At 47.8% G+C, this 19,444-nt stretch overlaps 1 protein-coding gene across 1 annotated transcript in view; it reads right to left on the bottom strand.

The window, feature by feature from the left end:
- The window catches only part of LOC146859535 (CD5 antigen-like), a 608,239-nt gene that overhangs the window by 337,262 nt on the left and 251,533 nt on the right, over window positions 1-19,444 (bottom strand). The window lies entirely within an intron of this gene.

Below are 19,444 nucleotides of genomic sequence, written 5' to 3'. Positions count from 1 at the left end.
TACAGGTTGTGCATTGACGTCTGCAGATGGCACAATAATTTTATATATTACGCTTGATAGCCAGCTGCCTATAATGTGTATTAAACAGAGTGGAACATTCTTTTGTTCTTGATATCAAAATGCATTATTTCATTTGTGCACTTTGTTTAAATAGTGCTGCATAATATCATTGACTTTACGACACCAAGAAAAAATAGGATAAACACCATTAAAATGTAAGTTCTATTTTAATGCACAGAGCTAATTTTATAAAGATTTCAGAAGGCAGAATTCTTCTGGATTTAAACTCTCATTTGATGGGAGTTTGCCCTAGCTCTTTGGTTGGTGTTATGTGCCCCTGCTAGGGTCAGCACTGACCCTTCTCCGGGTAGGAGTGCTGCCATGCGTGCAGCGCCTCGGCCGGCGGACGCTTCTGCTAGCACTAACCCTTCTCCGGGTAGGAGTGCTGCCATGGGTGCAGTGCCTCGGCCGGCGGAGGCTTCTGGTAGCAATAACCCTTCTCCGGGTAGGAGTGCTGCCGTGGGTGCAGCGTCTCGGCCGGCGGAGGCTTCTGGTAGCACTAGCCCTTCTCCGGGTAGGAGTGCTGCCATGGGTGCAGCGCCTCGGCCGGCGGAGGCTTCTGCTAGCACTGACCCTTCTCCGGGTAGGAGTGCTGCCATGGGTGCAGCGCCTCAGCCGGCGGAGGCTTCTGGTAGCACTGACCCTTCTCCGGGTAGGAGTGCTGCCATGGGTGCAGCGCCTCGGCCGGCGGAGGCTTCTGGTAGCACTGACCCTTCTCTGGGTAGGAGTGCTGCCATGGGTGCAGCGCCTCGGCCGGCGGAGGCTTCTGCTAGCACTCACCCTTCTCCGGGTAGGAGTGCTGCCGTGGCTGCAGCGCCTCGGCTGGCGGAGGCTTCTGCTAGCACTCACCCTTCTCCGGGTAGGAGTGCTGCCGTGGCTGCAGCGCCTCGGCCGGCGGAGGCTTCTGCTAGCACTGACCCTTCTCTGGGTAGGAGTGCTGCCATGGGTGCAGCGCCTCGGCCGGCGGAGGCTTCTGCTAGCACTGACCCTTCTCCGGGTAGGAGTGCTGCCGTGGCTGCAGCGCCTCGGCCGGCGGAGGCTTCTGCTAGCACTCACCCTTCTCCGGGTAGGAGTGCTGCCATGGGTGCAGTGCCTCAGCCGGTGGAGGCTTCTGGTAGTACTGACCCTTCTCCGGGTAGGAGTGCTGCCATGGGTGCAGCACCTCGGCCGGCGGAGGCTTCTGCTAGCACTGACCCTTCTCCGGGTAGGAGCGCTGCCATGGGTGCAGCGCTCGGCCGGCGGAGGCTTCTGGTAGCATTGACCCTTCTCCGGGTAGGAGCGCTGCCGTGGGTTCAGCGCCTCGGCCGGCGGAGGCTTCTGCTAACACTCACCCTTCTCCGGGTAGGAGCGCTGCCATGGGTGCGGCGCTCTGCCGGCGGAGGATTCTGCTAGCACTGACCCTTCTCCGGGTAGGAGTGCTGCCATGGGTGCATCGCCTCGGCCAGCGGAGGCTTCTAGACAGACTCCTGTTTTTAGTTGTAAGCGGGAGGCAGCAGGTGCCCCCCTGCAAGTACTCCTCGCGTGGAGGGAACTTGGGCCCAATGTAGTCCAAACAACAACGTTTAAATGGGCACTATCTCTAGAAAGAAGAGAACCCGACCGCACTTTCTGAATAAATATCTCAGCGGCATTCAGAAGAGGTGAGCAGACTTGCGTTCACGTTTACTTTCTCTGTATGCTTTAGATTCTCTTTTCAGAACGTTTAACCGGCGTTTGAAATGGAGACTAATGTTCTGAAAGAGAATCGCTCGCCTCTTCTGAATAGTGCTGGGTTATTTCTCTGCTAAATGCGGTGGTATTTTCTGGATGGTTGAGCTGTTGTTGAACAGTCTCAGGTGATGAAGCTCACTCTCTCCCGTGATCAGGAGGAGAGGCGGCTATAGAACCAGTGTGGTTTATTGTTGTGTAATACACTGCGCATGCTCAGAACATGAGACGCTACTCACACAAATACTCATTGCCAACAGCAGGTCTTACTGAGGGTTTGCCAGTCATTATAGTACGTAAATGTCACATTATAGTAGTGCTGTCCAAATTTCAGCTAAAACACATCCCAGGTGACGGGAGTAACAAGAACGACGTTACTGTGTTGGTGGGGGGAAATAAAACATTTCAGAAGGCAAAGCGTGATTGTAAACTGAAATGGATTAAAAATATTGATAGAGTTTAACGGGTACCACCGTATTGTACCCATCCAAGAAGATAAAGTGCAGCGCTCGTGAAACAGGCGCAGCGCTGAGTAAAAATATGTTAAAGTCTATTAAAAATAAAGAAGTGGTAGCTTTGTTTGCCTGACCCTAATATGGCAGCCAATTACGACACAACTTTTTTTGGCGTGCCCCATCTTAAAAAACAAACAGCGCCCTGAGAAACAACCATTTATTAAGTAAAAGCGCCACTTTTGCTTTCCCTTGAAGTTACCGAAAAGTAGATACAATGGTGGCTCCTAAGAAGCTGCAGCAGTTGTCAAATGGCAGTAGGGGTGAGGGATGGGACGGGAACACCAGCACTAGAGGGACTGCGAGACAAGACTTGAACAAGCCCAATCCTCTTTAAAAGAAAGCACAAAACAATACAAATATCTTACCAAAAAGAAGCCCAACTGCAGGTGGACACAAAAAGAGCAAAACATCGAAATAGATACAATCAACAAGCGGAAGACACAGTGAGGGAGGCAGCATTAACACAACTGTGGCATTATGAGGAGTTGGGAGAGAGGAATGCTATATCTACACGTATGCAGCTATGGCACCGAAGCTGAACACAGGCAAACAGTCACAGACCAGAAATCCAAGAAAAAAAAGAGTCCCCCATAGAACACATAAAGGAACATAGCGGAATGAGATAGTACTTAGTCCATGCTGCATGGGAGGAACAGAAGGGAAAAAGGAGGGACAATGAGGCAGGGATGACCACTAGCAGGCAAGGATTTTCAAATGACACTGAAACAAACAAATCAAAAGAAAGGCGATGGCTTTAAGCCCACAAGAAAAATTACAATAGGTCTCGAATGCTCGACCTAAAAATCATAGAGCAAAGTTTTCATGTATTGTATATATTGTTATATTACACATTTCCAAACTCTGTTACAGGGATATGACGTAGTTGGCTCAGAATCATACAGTTCGGTTTTGTATCCAGTGAAAGGCCGGATTTAGAGGGCCGATGTCTGGACTCCAATATGAGTGATTCGTTCCCGACTGCCCAGCTGACCCAAACCCCACGATAATTTACTTACAGTACAATGACCGGCGACCATTCACTGAGAGGCTTAGGAGGGATGTGCGGGAGACAAGCCGTGCTTTGAGGTGCTTCTGCGACTGCCGTCTAGAGTTTACTTACGTATCCTAAGTAAAGACGCCGCCATTTTAACAGCACCTTTGTCAGCCAAAGATAGACCCCACTCAAAGATGTTCATCAATCACAGACAACTTTGTCCAGTTTGGGGTTGGTCACTAGGACATAAAAATAATTAACCCAATGTGTGAAGGCCAGTAAAAGAGATACGGCGAGAGATTACTGGGTGTTCAGAGAGAATCAAGGCTGTGTGCTGTTCGAGAAGAAAGTGCAGGCCTTTCTCAGCAAAGAGCACCGTAGCTACACATGAAGTGTCAGGACGATGGTTAATCTGTTGTGATGTGTGCACCCCCAACCCCCCTCTTTGTCTCTCCGCCCTGCTCTGGTGCTTTATATCTGTGTGTGCGCTTTATAAATCCTACTAAATACATAGAAACTACCCACGTCCTTTGGGAATGCAGACACCACACACGCCTGCTGGGAGGGATTCCAGCCACGCACGAAGACACGTGCAGACATCTTGGGCACTGCATTGTTAATGGATTGATATAACACCTACTGCCCCTGAAGAAGGGGCTTTGAAGAGCTTTAAGGCGTAGGCAGATGCTCACTGAACCTGACCTCTTGTCTTCTTCCAGAGACTCTGTGAATTTAAGAATGAGGGAAGGCGGCACTCTCTGCCATCTCATTATGGCTCGGATTGCTCAATCCGGCATTCCTTACATACACTTTGGAGATATTATAGATGTGACCTCCAGAAACACCCCAGACGTGGTCACCAGGACTGAACAGAGTAGTGGAGATGAGGCTTCAAGGACTGGACAGAGAGTAGTGGAGATGAGGCTTCAAGGACATCGAGTAGTGGAGATGAGGCTTTCAGGACTGGACAGAGTAGTGGAGATGAGGCTTCCAGGACTGGACAGAGAGTAGTGGAGATGAGGCTTCCAGGACTGGACAGAGAGTAGTGGAGATGAGGCTTCAAGGACTGGACAGAGAGTAGTGGAGATGAGGCTTCCAGGACTGGACAGAGAGTAGTGGAGATGAGGCTTCCAGGACAGGACAGAGAGTCATGGAGATGAAGCTTCCAGGACTGGACAGAGACTAGTGGAGATGGGGCTTCCAGGACTGGACAGAGAGTCATGGAGGTGAGGCTTCCAGGACTGGACAAAGAGTAGTGGAGATGGGGCTTCAAGGAATGGACAGGGAGTAGTGGAGATGAGGCTTCAAGGACTGGACATAGAGTAGTGGAGATGAGGCTTCCAGGACTGGACAGAGAGTCGTGGAGAGGAGGCTTCCAGGACAGAGAGTCGTGGAGATGAGGCTTCCAGGACTGGACAGAGAGTCATGTAGATGAGGCTTCCAGGACTGGACAGAGAGTAGTGGAGATGGGGCTTCAAGGAATGTACAGAGAGTAATGGAGATGAGGCTTCAAGGACTGGACAGAGAGTAGTGGAGATGAGGCCTCCAGGACTGGACAGAAAGTAGTGGAGATGAGGCTTCCAGGACTGGACAGAGAGTCATGGAGATGAGGCTTCCCAGACTGGAGATGAGGCTTCCAGGACTCGACAGAGAGTAGTGGAGATGAGGCTTCAAGGACAGAGAGTCATGGAGATGAGGCTTCCAGGACCGGACAGAGAGTAGTGGTTCCAGGACTAGACAGAGAGTCATGGAGATGAGGCTTCCAGGACTGGGCAGAGCGTCGTGGAGATGAGGCTTCCAGGACTGGACAGAGAGTAGTGGTTCCAGGACTGGACAGAGAGTCGTGGAGATGAGGCTTCCAGGACTGGACAGATAGTAGTGGAGATGAGGCTTCCAGCACTGGAGATGAGGCTTCAAGGACTGGACAGAGAGTAGTGGATATGAGGCTTCCAGGACTGGACAGAGAGTAGTGGAGATGAGGCTTCCAGGACTGGACAGAGAGTAGTGGAGATGAGGCTTCAAGGACAGAGAGTCGTGGAGATGAGGCTTCCATGACTGGACAGAGAGTAGTGGAGATGAGGCTTCCAGGACCGGACAGAGTGCTCCATACACAGTTTTTAGACTCACCAAAGTGCCCCAGGTCACCCTCTGAACTTGGCACAGTTCTCCTGTTGGTACCCCTAGAATTGTGCGCAGTACTCTACTTCAGACCTCTGGAGCTCACACAGCGCCTGTGATCTTTTGAAAAGGCAACTTCTCTTGTTGTTAGTGCTGCACAATAAATATACACACAGCGTTGCTCTCGAGAAGGACTCAGTGCTCAAACTGTGGCTTGACAGTACATCCAAAATGGGCCCTCCAGGGCTTGGCAGTTGGCACCACACTCCTGGCGAGGCTTGGCACAACTGTACACAACAATAATCCAGGAGTGGCCCTCACAACACAACTGCAGGTGGCATCTTTCGGGTGGGCACAGTGAAGCTACCAGGCTCTCAGAGCTGGGATCATTACTCCAGATGTGGTTTTTACAAGTGAACACGATACTTGCAATGGTAGGGTAATTCAGTGCAAACTGCTCCCTCTACTCATTTACAGCTGTAACCTCAGGGCTCAGGATTGACTCTGGCAGGATCAGATCTACATTTTATCCTCACAAGGTGGATTACACGTCTGCCATTGCCACTTTAGAAATCTGTGGCCACCGGTTTGAAGCTCGGCAGGTTCACTCAGCCTTTCATCCTTCCGAGGGCGATTGAAGGAATACCATTGAGTTGGGTAACTATAATTATCTGTTATTCGGCGCTAAAACTCTCCAGTGGCCGAGCGAGCACTGTACAATTACACATGTGTTTTTTATTACTGTAGGAACCGGCACGAAAGCACTTAGAAGCAGATACACTCTGTGGAATGTGCTACGTTAATACACATTGCTGTGAATATATGAAACTACTTTCTTCCTCACAAAAGGTCCTATAAAAGCACTAGGGGCCTCGATGGGAGGAAGTAAAGTGCTAAATTGTAACAAACAGTATGATAAAGTACACATAGGAGCCCTTGGCTGTGAAAACACATCACACACAGCTACGAAGTTTCACAGCCAAGAAGCTGACCTCCCTTTCACTGAAGGTGTCTTTCAAATGTGGCGCAGAAGAGGGTATTGTTTCTCTCTTTTATTTGCAGGCGGGAGGCAGCTGGTTTGTCAGAACACCTCCAAGTCCAAGAGAGCTGGGGCAGAGTCAGTCACAGGTGCTCCTACAGTCTGACTTCTGCACAAAGGTCCAGATGTCTTGCAAAATGAAAACACCCAGAGGATTCGAATATAGATCAGGTTTTGGGGGATTAGAGGGCTGATTGCCTTTCATTTTTCCTGGCTATCCATGTGAGAAGGTGGCCTGATATATGCTGTCCACTAGTTGTAGCGGGCACCTTGTATCAGTCCAAACAACCCGTTATGGTGAATGGTTAAAGACAATAACAACAGAACAAAGTGGGAGAAGGCCCAAGGGAAAAGTTTTTAAAGACCAGCAGGTTGTAAATCCCCTTAACCAAATCACTATAACACAAAACAACCCGGGTCTGGTGCTGAGTCAACAGGGATAAACAAAAAGCATATCTACTAGTTTCGACATCTCTAGTTAGATAAGAACCCTTCTGGGAACAGAACCCATCAATCACCGAGGAGTCAGTGTGTTGTCATCATCTGGGTCTGTCTCTCTTGATACACCGCAACAAGTCTGGAAGGAACGACCTGTTTGCGAGTAAAGAGAAATGGCATACGAGGGTTGCAGTCAGATCTCCACTAGAGATGACAAAGACCAAAAATTGAACTCTCGCTCAGGTGAAAGGGGTTCTAAAAGTGCAGCACTAAATCAAAAAAGGTGAATAAAATAACTAGAGATGTCGAAACTAGTAGATATGCTTTTTGTTTATCCCTGTTGACTCAGCACCAGACCCGAATGGTTAAAGACAACCTTATGTGAAAGCTATCCTAATGGTAGCTATGGAGAGCAGCCTTCAGGCTAAGTCTTGAAGGAATGTAAAGCAGCTTATTTTACCATTCTATGATCTCTTGAATGATCAAATGAAAAGACAACTACAGCAGGTATATATCAAAAGATATGTATTTAAGGTTAAACACACCCCTCTAGTCTCTATATGAGACTGGAGTTTGAAATACTTAGTTTACAAGTGATCAAGCATCAGTAAAAGCACAACTACACGTTTGAGACCTAGGGGTGTACCAAACCATATACTAAAAAAATTGTATAAGAACCACGAATGGAATAGGCACTAGGCCTATTGCCTCTAGAATCACTGGGACCCCAAGGAACCACCCAAGGTAGTGACGCAGGGGACCCACGGGAACTGTATGCAGTGTGGAAACACAACTACAGGTTCCTATTATCTTCGATGGGGAATGTCGCGGTTGGAATTTTAGAGATTAGGGACACTTCTAATCGAGTCAGGACCAAACCCTCTTGGACTTAGGTAGTTCTAGGGCTAGCACTAACGAGAGTACCAGAGTACTCGAGTTACCCCACCCAGGGAAGCCGGGTGCATAGGTGTCTTTTGGTGTCGGGTCGCGTCGTCGATTTCAATGGGAGCCTGCAAGGAACTGCTCCTGCCATGAAGAGGAGAAGTGTCTGGAGAGATCCAAGCATGGATCTAGGATGTAAGGAACCTGAAAGCAGAGGGGACAGAGTCTGGGTCACTTGCCAGTGACCTATGGCAGGATGGACCAATGCCCACAGATGTCGGGTGCTTCAGGTGAGTTCATGGGTGTCTTGACTCTTCAGCCACGAGGTCCAGGAGGTGTCGACAAAGTCCACGAGCTGGATTCGAGCTGTCCCATGAAGTTTGTCGAGTGCTGCGGTGTCGGTGACCAGAAAGGACCCAACAAGCCTTGACAACGGCAAGTCACAGGAAGTCAGAGAATGGACTGCAGTGCAAGGTCTGATGGACTCACCCAGCAAGGGTAAGTAAGGGCAAGACTACAGCAAGCAGAAAAGCCCCAGCATAAGTGGAGTTGCATTCGTGGGGACCGGCTAGCCAATGGGCTTCTAATCGCGAAGGAGCCTCGAGTGGTCGCACTTGGAGCTGGCCCACGGGTCACTCGTGGAGTGGAGGCCTACAATCTTCAGTGCAGGAGGTGCTCAAGGAAGGGGCTACTAAGAACCCAAAGCACAACTTCAAGGAGTACCAGCAAGATAGTGTTGCTGCAAAAGTTCATGGTGTCCAGGGGTCACGGTTTCACGTCACCCACGATAGCCACGGACCTCAGCTTTGCTGTGGAATCAGGGTAGCCTTGGGGAAGTCTGAAAATCCACCTCTGGGGATGCAGAGACTTCGGCGTCCGGCGGGAGCTTCAGAATTGCAGACCGGTCAGTTGCTTCTTTGGTGCCTGCCAAGCAGGGGAGTCACTCCTTGACCCCAAGGGAGATTTCTTCCGTCTTCTAGTCGTGATAGAAAGTTGAAGGTCCAGGATATATGTTGCAGTGGTTCGTCCAGGGTAATCTAAAGTCCTAGGGAATGGATTCCTATACTTATACTAAGTTTAGGGGATGGACTAACTCTAAGACCCCACCTATGGGTGGGCCTGGGGTGGGGGTGGTTATACCCCTTCCCCTTTGTCCAGTTTCGTGGCAGAGCAGGGACTGAGTGCCCCTGCAACCGGTTTGAACTGGGCTATGCACAGGGACACCTTGTGTGTCCCAGGCAGTGTCTCAAAAGCATTCTCTGAATGCACACACCCTGCCCCAATACACTTCTGCCTGTCTGGGGAGGTGGTTACACCTCCCTGAGACAGGAAACCTATTGTCCAGGCCTCCCCTGCCAGAGTTTCCCTCAGCAGCAGGAGGCCAGACCCTTGTCTGTGGCATCCATTTTGTGATGCCAGGGCTTTGGAAAGTTTTAACTGGGTTTAGCCAGTGTGAACATGTCTCTCCCTCTAGAAGGGTGGAATGCTACCCCCGTCCCCAGAACTGGCGAGGGGCAGTATTTCAAAGCGTTTGACACCAAACACATCATGTTTTGATGCAGCCATCCCAAAGTTAGCATTTACCGGGAGGTTATAATGCACTTAAGAGTATATGGTATGGCTGTATCATAGAACACCACTTTGCGATCCCCATCAAGCTGCACAGCCAATCGCAGAAAATGGGATGAATAATTTTGGATAAAATTGAGGATTAATAGAAAAAGTTGATTATGAATTTAATTCATTGGATTCATTGGCGATTGGCTGTGCAGCTTGATGGGGATCGCAAAGTGGTGCCCTCGTGTTCCTACTATGTTGCAGTGCAAGTGGACGGAGCGCGGAGCAAGCGAGCATGCCTACTAGGTTGAAACTGGAGAGTCCATGACAAGGATTATAAGGAACAATTTGAGTAAGGAGGTGTGCATCTCACCACCAATTACTTTTCACTGTATCACAGAACAGCCATAAGGAAGTATTTCCGCAAGCTGCAGAGGGGCTCAGCTCATGCTTGGGCACTCTCTCACATAAAACCAAGCACCGTGCCTTCAGGATTGTCAAGGCCTGCCATAGGAATAGCGTATAGGTTTATATGTGTCTGTATAAGGTAGTGATATAGGTAGCCTATACCACAGTAAGGGGTGCAAGCACACCCTTACCCAGGCTGCAGTAGCAGACCTGTGGTGTAATTTTGGAGTGCTTCCCAGGGGTGGCATAATAAATGCTGCAGCCCCTTTTAGGCCTCTGAGGTACCTATGCCCTAGGTACATAGTATACCATATCCTAGGGGCTTATAAGGCATTCCAGAATCCAATTAGATATGTACCTAATGCACATGGTAACCATTTTAGAGAGGAAGCAGCAGGCTGTGGTCCTGATTAGCAGGGCCACAGCCAGACTAAGGTCGAAAAACAGTGAAACACCAGCAAGAAGTGGGGGTACCCATGTGAAGCATATCCTACTCTCCTCGAATCCACAGAAAAAAAAATTACTTATAAAGGAAAACAATTTACATTAGCCTACATAACTGATACATAGCCTGTCCCGTGGGCCTGTGCTGCACACCCTTAAGAGAACTTTCAGATTTTCTAATGACAGACAGCAGGCAATGGAAGGTAGAACCATTTGACCACTATCACATGGTGTGTGTACGAGTGACTCCAGGATTGGAGATCAGAACACCTGATGCTTACTTCCCAGATGACGGTGTAATCAGCCGGTATCAGCTACACAGTCTGTGTGAGAGTTGGGCTGCTGGGCACTCACCTTCAGCAGTTCCATTGACTCGGGTGGTTCCTTTCTCACCAGGAGCTGCGGATTCTGCCACTTGTCCCTTCGGTGGCCCCTGGGCTCCTGCCCGGTCCAGGAAGTGTGTGTTTGGAGCTGGCTGTGCTGCAGCTCTGTCTGCTTGTGAAAGTGCAGCAGACTTCCAAAGTCTGGGTCTAACAAGAGCCAGAGCTGGGCTTCCCCCTGTCCAAACCCAAACTCCCAAAAAGTTATTCCGAGAGGGAGGAGGAGGGTGGAACGGGCCAACGACAGATCATCACGCAGGACTTGGAACAGCAGAGGGAGGTCTGCGAAACACACACACCGGGCCCAGCTGGAGAGAACACCGCCACTGCAGAACCATTTAGGAGTGAAGATGTGAAACAGCATGCAGCCCTTAGCTTGCTTCTTCCTAGAAACAAGCATTTGCAATGCAATAGGACTGGCATTTACCCAAGACCTATTGCATTGGAAACGGGAGTGTGGGCGAGCAGGTGAGAAGCCAATAACAACGGGAGTATGGTGAGGCTGAGAAGGCACCGGCTTCGGGGGGGCACGGGAAGTATGTAGTGCTCGCAATCTACTGTGCAACACTTGAAGTAAACGGGCCAGTAACCATGGAACAATATAAATGACGACATGACAGTCATAAGTAGGGACTAACAAGCCTAAAACCAATCGGAACGCAGCATTTAGCACCTAAGTCAATCGAAAAGAAGGGCGAAGAGTGGGCGGAGCTTCCATGGAGCTCCACTCAATACTGAATACTGCATGCCTCGTTAAGCGAGCAGCACATGCGCGCTGCCGCTATAGGCACGACCTAACAATGGGGGATGAAGTACTGGGTTTTTAGAACCCAGCGGTGCAGGGGAACACACCCTAAGACTTCGAGTTCTTCCTGTTTCAGACCCACAGAAACACAGAGTCTTCTAGGTGAAGTCAAAGATCGATTTATTGGCTGCAGACCAATTACAGGTATCCGAGAAGTACATACAAAATATCATGCTTCAGGCACAGATTCCTTGTTTTACGATATGGTCATTCACATGTATTCATTACAAACGAAAAGGCAGAGTCATGATGACCATCCCACATTCCAGTTAAGTCAGCCCACAATTATTTACCCAGCGAGGCTCAGATCCCACATCAGATATCAACAGGCCCCAATAAACACGGGCATCTCCTGTTTGTAAAACAAGCCATAAAGCAGGAAGAGTCAGGTGTGAAAGAGATTAGCCGGAGGATTGTGTTCATGAAGAGGCTTTATGGTGTGTCAAACCCTGATGCTAATCACAGGTGGCCGTAGGACGGGGAGCTCGTGGGACCGGACTGACCTGGGGCAGCGGAGCCAAGCTGCACAGGTCACAGAGAAGTCAAAGGAAGGCACATGTGTTCTAAAGGCCCGTACTTGTTCGTAATGTGTAGCCTATGTGAGGGCAACCATAAGATGGCCACCGCTCCAAGATGGAACCCACGAAGTCAATGTGTAATATCGTATACACAGTGCATTTATCGCTGAAATGTTATGCAAAGCACTTGTACATACCGCATTGACCATTCGCGGTTCGCTAATACCGGAATAGACAGTTGTAGGGCCCTGCCTCCTACGCGGTCCCAAATTTCAAAGTACCACAGACCCTCCTTTTGCCCTTACATAGGCAATACCTATACTCATATCAATCCGAGTCCAGGTCTATATTCATGAAGTCATGGAGATTTTGCTGTAGCATCATCCTATTACTTAGCTCGTCCCTCGATACAGGTTTCCTTACACATAATGTAGCACAGATATCGCAGGAGCACACTGTATACACAGACAGAACAGGAAAAGGATGGCTAAGATCATTCCAATGACCATCAGAATTTTCCAACCCCAGGCAGATATGAGTTCCCAGAACCACCCCACCAGTGACCAATCTCCTTTATCCACGTGAATAGATTCAGATATTTTATGCAGTTTGGAGATGGCTTGATAAACTGTTGGAGCGTTATCTGGTATGAAAATGCAACAACTAGATTGGATGACCTTACATACCCCACTGCGGTCTGCAAGTATGACGTCTAGAACCATACGGTTCTGCAAAGTCATGAGGCGATCCGCTTGGAGCTCAGCTGTCAAATTATCAAGGGCACCAGCCGTAACATTAACAGTGGATTCAACCACACGAGTCAGTTGTCTCAGGTTCCTACTATTGACCATAGGTCCCCAAAACGGCAGGAAACCCAAAAAGAAGTCTCCTGCTTCCTGACCGGCAGTATCCTCCTTACTAATCACGCCTCTCACAACTCTGGTCTTGTGATAATCAGAGGCAGCAGTAAATATCGGCGGTAGCAAGTTTGCAATATAACATGTGCCAGAGAAATCAGGGGGCAACCATGTATATGCTCGGTCATTGCAGACAAAATAGGTACCCTTGGCAGCCAAAAACGCAGGGGAAAACTGTGATGGAAAAGTGTACGTTTCAGTGCAGTCACTTTTCCCCAGTTGAGCTCTTGGATTCTGACCATTACCTTGTAAACAGAACCGACCTATGTGGGGTACGACCCAAATTGGGGATGACATTTTTCGCTGCCTCTCACCCAGACTAATACTATACCCCGTCGCGTTCCACCCTACATAAGCTCGCAATTCATCCTTGGGTATAGATGAGTATGCGTCGATATCTCTGCTCATATCGGCAACTCCTTTCATTAAGGCTTTATTATTGGTGCTAGGTCTGATGGAACGCGGTTGTCGCGGGGAGTAGGCATCTAATGCAAAAAGAAACATGGTCTGGAATGCCCATGACGATCCATTATAGCTAAACGGCAGCACTAGATAAGGAATACCCTTGTTAATGGTATGTGGCATTAAACCACACACCCAGCAATTGGTTTTATTCATGACTAGTTGGTGCTGGTGCAGGAGCTGAATAAACGAGTTGTTTACAAACTCTGATCGTCTAGCTTGTTCGTGTTCAGGCAGAGGGTGGAAGGAGTGTGAGGAGACAGTAGGAGGAGGTAAAGGCTGTTCAGTGGGTGCAAAGGGCACTTGAGAGGAGAAGAATACAAATCCTACAGTAAACACCATCATACTACATAGTATAAACAGACATAATAATATAAAACGTTTGCTCTTCATTATTCTACATATTTTCGCTTTATAGTTCATTTCCTCAGCGGGTCTCTCCATCTTGAAAAACTCCATCCTCTAATCGTGCCGCTCGCGGCGGGTGAGTATCTTCTGCTAAGGAGTACGCCTGTCAGTCCAGGGAACGCCCTAGACCAACCAGAACCGTTGACCTAACGTCTTCGGCCTGTACCCCAAAGTCTTGGCACCGCGACCCTGCGGCTGAACCCGGATGGTGGTTCGAAAAATAAAAAAATAAAAAAGTCCTTCAGATGGGAGAGCTATAATATCAAAAAATAGTAAGGGAAAGGAATTTTTATTTGTCCATAGGCCTTGGTCTCAGGTTGTAGCGGTTTCTGCCAGGTACTGTCTGGTCTTGAAACAAGAGTTCAGGCTCTGTGGTGTCCAATCGAATTGACGGTGGCACAGCTTCTTGCAAAATATCGTCACTCTCTTGTTCTGAAGCTGTGCCTCTTACGCGTGCATCACTAAATGGTACAAAATGGGGTACAGTGTCTGTTTCAGAATCAGCAATACCCTCCTGGACCCACTGGTCATATGGTAAAGGCAAAGGGATCCGTTTACAGTGGGCGCCGTGAATCCAATTCTTTTTCCCTTTTACTCGAACTGCTGATCTTGTCGACAGAAGTACGAGGTGAGGGCCAATCCAACGGGGCTCATCGTTGCTCTTTCGCTGGAAGTTCTTCACGAGAACCCACGTGCCAGGGTCGATAGGGTGTCCTGGAGCTTCAGAGGCCTGGGGGAGAGTATCATGCACCTGTTGGTGTAAAACACGCAATTTAGCCGTCAATTCATACAGATAGTCAAGCAGTACTGGATGTTCGATTTCGCTGAATTTTGTCGGTCTTGGAACACCCCATATATTGGCCGGGCGGCCAAAAATGACCTCATATGGGCTAAGTCCCACTCGAGATTGTACGGTCATTCTGGTGGATAGGAGTGCTAAAGGCAGAGCGTCAGGCCATTTAAGACCGGAGCTCGCCTGGATTTTGGCCAGTTTGAGCTTTAGAGTGCCGTTGTAGCACTCTACTAATCCAGCTGATTGGGGGTGATTTGCAGCGTGAAATTTATGCTTTATCGCTAACCCCTCACACACATTCTTCATCACTCGACCCACAAATTCACTCCCATTATCACTCCACACCATTCTTGGCATTCCAAACCTAGGGAAAAATTCTTTCACAAGGGCTTTGGCTGTGGATAAAGCAGTGTTGTCTTTTAGGGGATATGCTTCTATCCATTTTGAAAAAGCGCAAACAACAACCAGTACATATTTCAAGTTGTTGCACCTTTCCATGTGGATAAAATCTAGCTGCAAAACCTCAAATGGATATGATGGAGGCGCAAAATGACCAGCTGGAGTTGGGGTTCCTCTACCAGGGTTGTATTTCAAACATACCATACAATTCTTGACCACATTCTCTGCACACTTGGGAATTCCAACATTCTGCCATACTGGAGCCAACAACTTACAGATTCCTTTCACACTGATATGTGCCATTCCATGTGCCATAGTAACCACTGGAAGCACATATGCATCAGGTAGCAACCATCGCCGGTGTTCTGACAAATCAACCCAACAACCATTCTCATCCAATTTACCCGTACTTTCTCTCCACTTGCTCAACTCTTTCTCTGTGGCTTCAGCTTGAAGGGACTTCACACTCTCTATCGTGTCTTCACACATTCCAACATCACCAACCCATCTTGCAGGGCCTGCAACTTACATTCGAGTCTTCACATATTTTGCTGTTTCTTTCGCGATTTCATCAGCAAATGCATTACCACGACCAACATCATCAGTGACTTTCTTGTGCGCACTGCATTTCATAATCGCAACTTGCAACGGTAGGGTCAGTGACTCAAGGAGATCATTCACCAACTTGCCATTCTGAATTTTAGCTCCATGCGAAGTCAGGAACCCACGTTCTTTCCACAATCGCCCAAAACTATGAGCCACGCCAAAGGCGTACTGGCTGTCGGTATATATGTTCACTTTCATTCCTTCAGACAATACGCATGCTCTTGTAAGGGCAATTAATTCTGCTGCTTGAGCCGAATTATGTGGCACACGTGCAGTTTCAACGATCGTGTGCAAAGTCGTGATAGCATATGCAGCAGTCGTATCACCATTCGGAAGCTTGAAGCACGAACCATCCACCCAGAAGGTACCATCACACTCAGTCAGGGGAGTATCCTTCTGAATAGACAATCATGTTGCTCAATCTCATCTATGTCTGCTGGAATCGGCAATAATGTAGCTGGATTCAACGTGTTACATCTCTTTATGTGTATATGATTTGCCAACAGTGTCAATTCATATCCTGACAATCGAGCACTAGTTAAGTGCTGTGTCTTGGTCCTGTTTAAAAATGTGTCCACAGCATGTGGAACCATAACAATCAATGTATTATCCATCACTAGTCCGGCAGACTGTCGAATAGACATAGCTGCTGCAGCTGTAGCTCTCAGACAACTTGGCAATGCCCTAGCTACCGGGTCCAAGGTTGACGAAAAAAATGCGCATGGACGCGGTCTGTCGCCAAAAGGCTGTGTTAACACTGATAATGCGCAACCGTCTTTTTCATGAACATACAATGTAAAAGGCTTGCTGTAGTCAGGGGTACCCAACACAGGAGCTGAACATAATGCATCACGCAATTCCCAAAAACTTTTCTGACACTCTTCAGACCATGGGATAGGATTCGGTGTGTTTTTACAGGTTAATGCTAACAAAGGTTTTGCCAGCAAAGAAAAATTTGGTATCCAGTGCCTACAGTATGAAGTAATGCCCAAGAAAGCACGCACTTCTCTCTGTGTTCTTGGCACGCTCAACTGTGCAATGGCTTGAATTCTTTCTGGGGTCAGTTTCCTTCCCTCCTTCGATAAGAGATGACCTAAGTAGGTCACTTCTTGTCGACAATATTGCATTTTTGAGAGAGACACTTTGTGATGAAAGGCAGACAAATGACGCAACAATGACAATGTAGCTTCTTTGCAAATCTTTTCAGTATCCGCGGCGATTAGCAAATCGTCAACATACTGAATAAGGATAGCGCCACTAGGTAAAACAAGTGCATCAAGCTGCGCTTTTAAAGCTTGACTGTATATTGATGGACTTTCACAGTAGCCCTGTGGAGCGCGTTTAAAGTGGAAGCTTCGGCCTCCTAAACTGAAGCCAAAAATGTCCCGGCTCTCCTCTGCAATTGGGATGCTAAAGAAAGCATTCTTTAAATCGATCACTGAGAACCATGCAGCGGAAGCTGGAATCATAGTTAACAAGGCAGTTATATCAGGGACAACTGGAAACTGTGGCACAACAATCTTCTTAACCTCTCTAAGATCAATCACACATCTGTAAACAGGTGGCTGTGAAGGGTCCGTACGTTTTAAGACAGGTAAAATAGGACTATTGCAAACGTTGCCTCTTGTTTCTTCAATTACACCCTTTTTAATCAAATCACTCACAATTGCTAACAATGCTCTCTGACCTTCATTGGAGATCTTGTACTGGGGAATGCGTGGCAATCTGACATTGGCTTTTAAAGTGACCACATATGGCGGTATTTCCAAGACACCCACATCATTGGGACCAGTAGCCCAAAGGACATCCGGAAGGGATGACAATTCAGGTGGCATTGCATTCTTTGACAAATACACCGGGGAAATCACTTCCTTACCTAATGTAAGTCGTACTCCTGAAGGAGAACAATATAGCGTTGCATGCAATCTTTTTAACAAATCTAATCCTAACAGATTTTCACCACAACCTGTCGTTAGGATGAGGGGTGCTTTTAGCTCACAACGTCCAACAGAAAGTGGCATTGGACTAGAAATCGGGTTCCTAACTGGGGCGCCAGAAAAACCTACTGAAACATTCATTTCGCCAGACAAAGGCACGCCAGGGAGTTTTGAATGCATAATTGAACTCTTTGCAGCACCAGTGTCCAGCAGAAAGGGCTCTGTTACACCCGCTGTAGTCACTTTAACATATGGTCCACTCTGATCCACTGGTACTGAAACAACTCCCTCTCTCTGTCTATGGCTGTCCTAGTAATCATTACCTTCCACATTGTCGTCTTCTGCATAATAATCATTATTATAGTACTGACTGTATTACCAGTTGCGTTGGCTTGCTGATCAAAGCTATTTATCGTATTTTGAGGCGGAAGAGGACGCGCGTTCTGGGGAACATTTCCACGCCCTCTGCCTCTAGGAGCTTGCTGACCACCTCTACCTCTTGTGCCATACGCATTACTAGAACGCTGCATTAATTTAGGACAACTATACTTGAAATGACCTTCCTCTCTGCAATATGAACATTGATTGGGACCTATAGGGATACGGGGTTGATAATACCCGTTCATGTGCTGGTTATTCTGAAACTGTTGGGGCTGCTGGTAAATACCTTGGGTTTGCCTATAATTATTCTGTCCTCCACGTGGCGGATAAGCCTGCTGTAAAAGGACCTTTGTTTTCAGTTCTTTTGTTTTCTTGTCTGTTCTATCCTTCTCGTCTTCATCTCTATTTTCATAATACTGTGCAGTGACCAGTATTTGCGCTGAAGCGGAAACAGCCCAAGAACTCTCGGAATCTTTTAATTTCTTACACAACTCGGGGAGTAGATTCTGCACAAATTTATCCACAAATAACCGTTGGCCACCTTCAGTACTCATGTCTTGACCACTGTGGTCGATAAACGTTTCTTCAAACCTTGTAAAGAAATCGGACACTGTCTCATCTTTCTTCTGCTTACATGCGGATAGTTTATCCCAATTCACGCGCATCGCGGGCATGAAAGTTTTCATGCATGTAATAATTCTACCAGGGAGTTCTGCTACGAGGGGCTCAGGTTTTGCACCACCAACTTGTCTAGTGTCTGCAGCAATGATATTAGCCCATGTGCCCCCTAGTTCTGCAGCATGATCCGTATTACGGATGGATCCCCATAAAGGCTGTAGAACAACATTCCCGAACAACATATCTATGTCAGCTAGATTCATGACACACGATTCTGCAGTTTGTGATAACTCCTTATAATATCCTGCAGGGTTTTTACGGGGGTCAGGCAAAGTCTGCTTAAGCGCTAACACCTCAGAACGCTTCCATGGAACATGTACCCAAACACGCTGAAAATGAGCTGGAGCAGCAGCAATACCTCGAGCGGCATCAGCCGCAACGGCTTCCTTCCATACCGGAGGGACTTCTCTCATAGGGTATTGTCGCACTATTCCTTTTTTCCCCACAGGGAATTCCTGTTCGAACAATGATTGTTGACAATCATCATTCCTGAAGGACAGTAAAGTCGCAACTGCTTTATCTACATCGGGACCCACAATTATACCTGTTCCAAAATCAAATCGCACGCGACACAATTCCTGCGGGATTGTCTTTGAACCATGATCTTCCAATTCCTCACAGAGGCATTCACACATTTTGTCAAACACATACCTCTGTTTTGGGTCATCCCATTGGTGAAAAACATTAACAACTGATTCCACCTCATAGAGTGAAGGGAAAACAATCCACCTACGCGCCAGATGATCTAACACCTCTTTCTCTTCAGGATTGGGTAGCTGACTACGCAATTGCTTACATTGTAAACCAGGGGTCATACTAGATGACCCAAAGAGAGGTGACATTAAACTAGTAACTACATTAGCTAAACGTTGTTGTGCTGAAGGAGAAGTTGAGGCGAAAACGGGGGGAAAAACAGAGGGAAGAAAAGAGGATGCAGATACAGGTTTCCTGGGTAGTGTAAGGAAAAGCTCCAGGGGAGGCAGCTGATGTGCTAGGCA

Source organism: Triturus cristatus, chromosome 3_2, assembly GCF_964204655.1.
Source record: "Triturus cristatus chromosome 3_2, aTriCri1.1, whole genome shotgun sequence".
NCBI lineage: Eukaryota > Metazoa > Chordata > Amphibia > Caudata > Salamandridae > Triturus > Triturus cristatus.
Note: the sequence above shows the minus strand (reverse complement) of the source record. Positions and strands in the feature narration are given on the sequence as shown.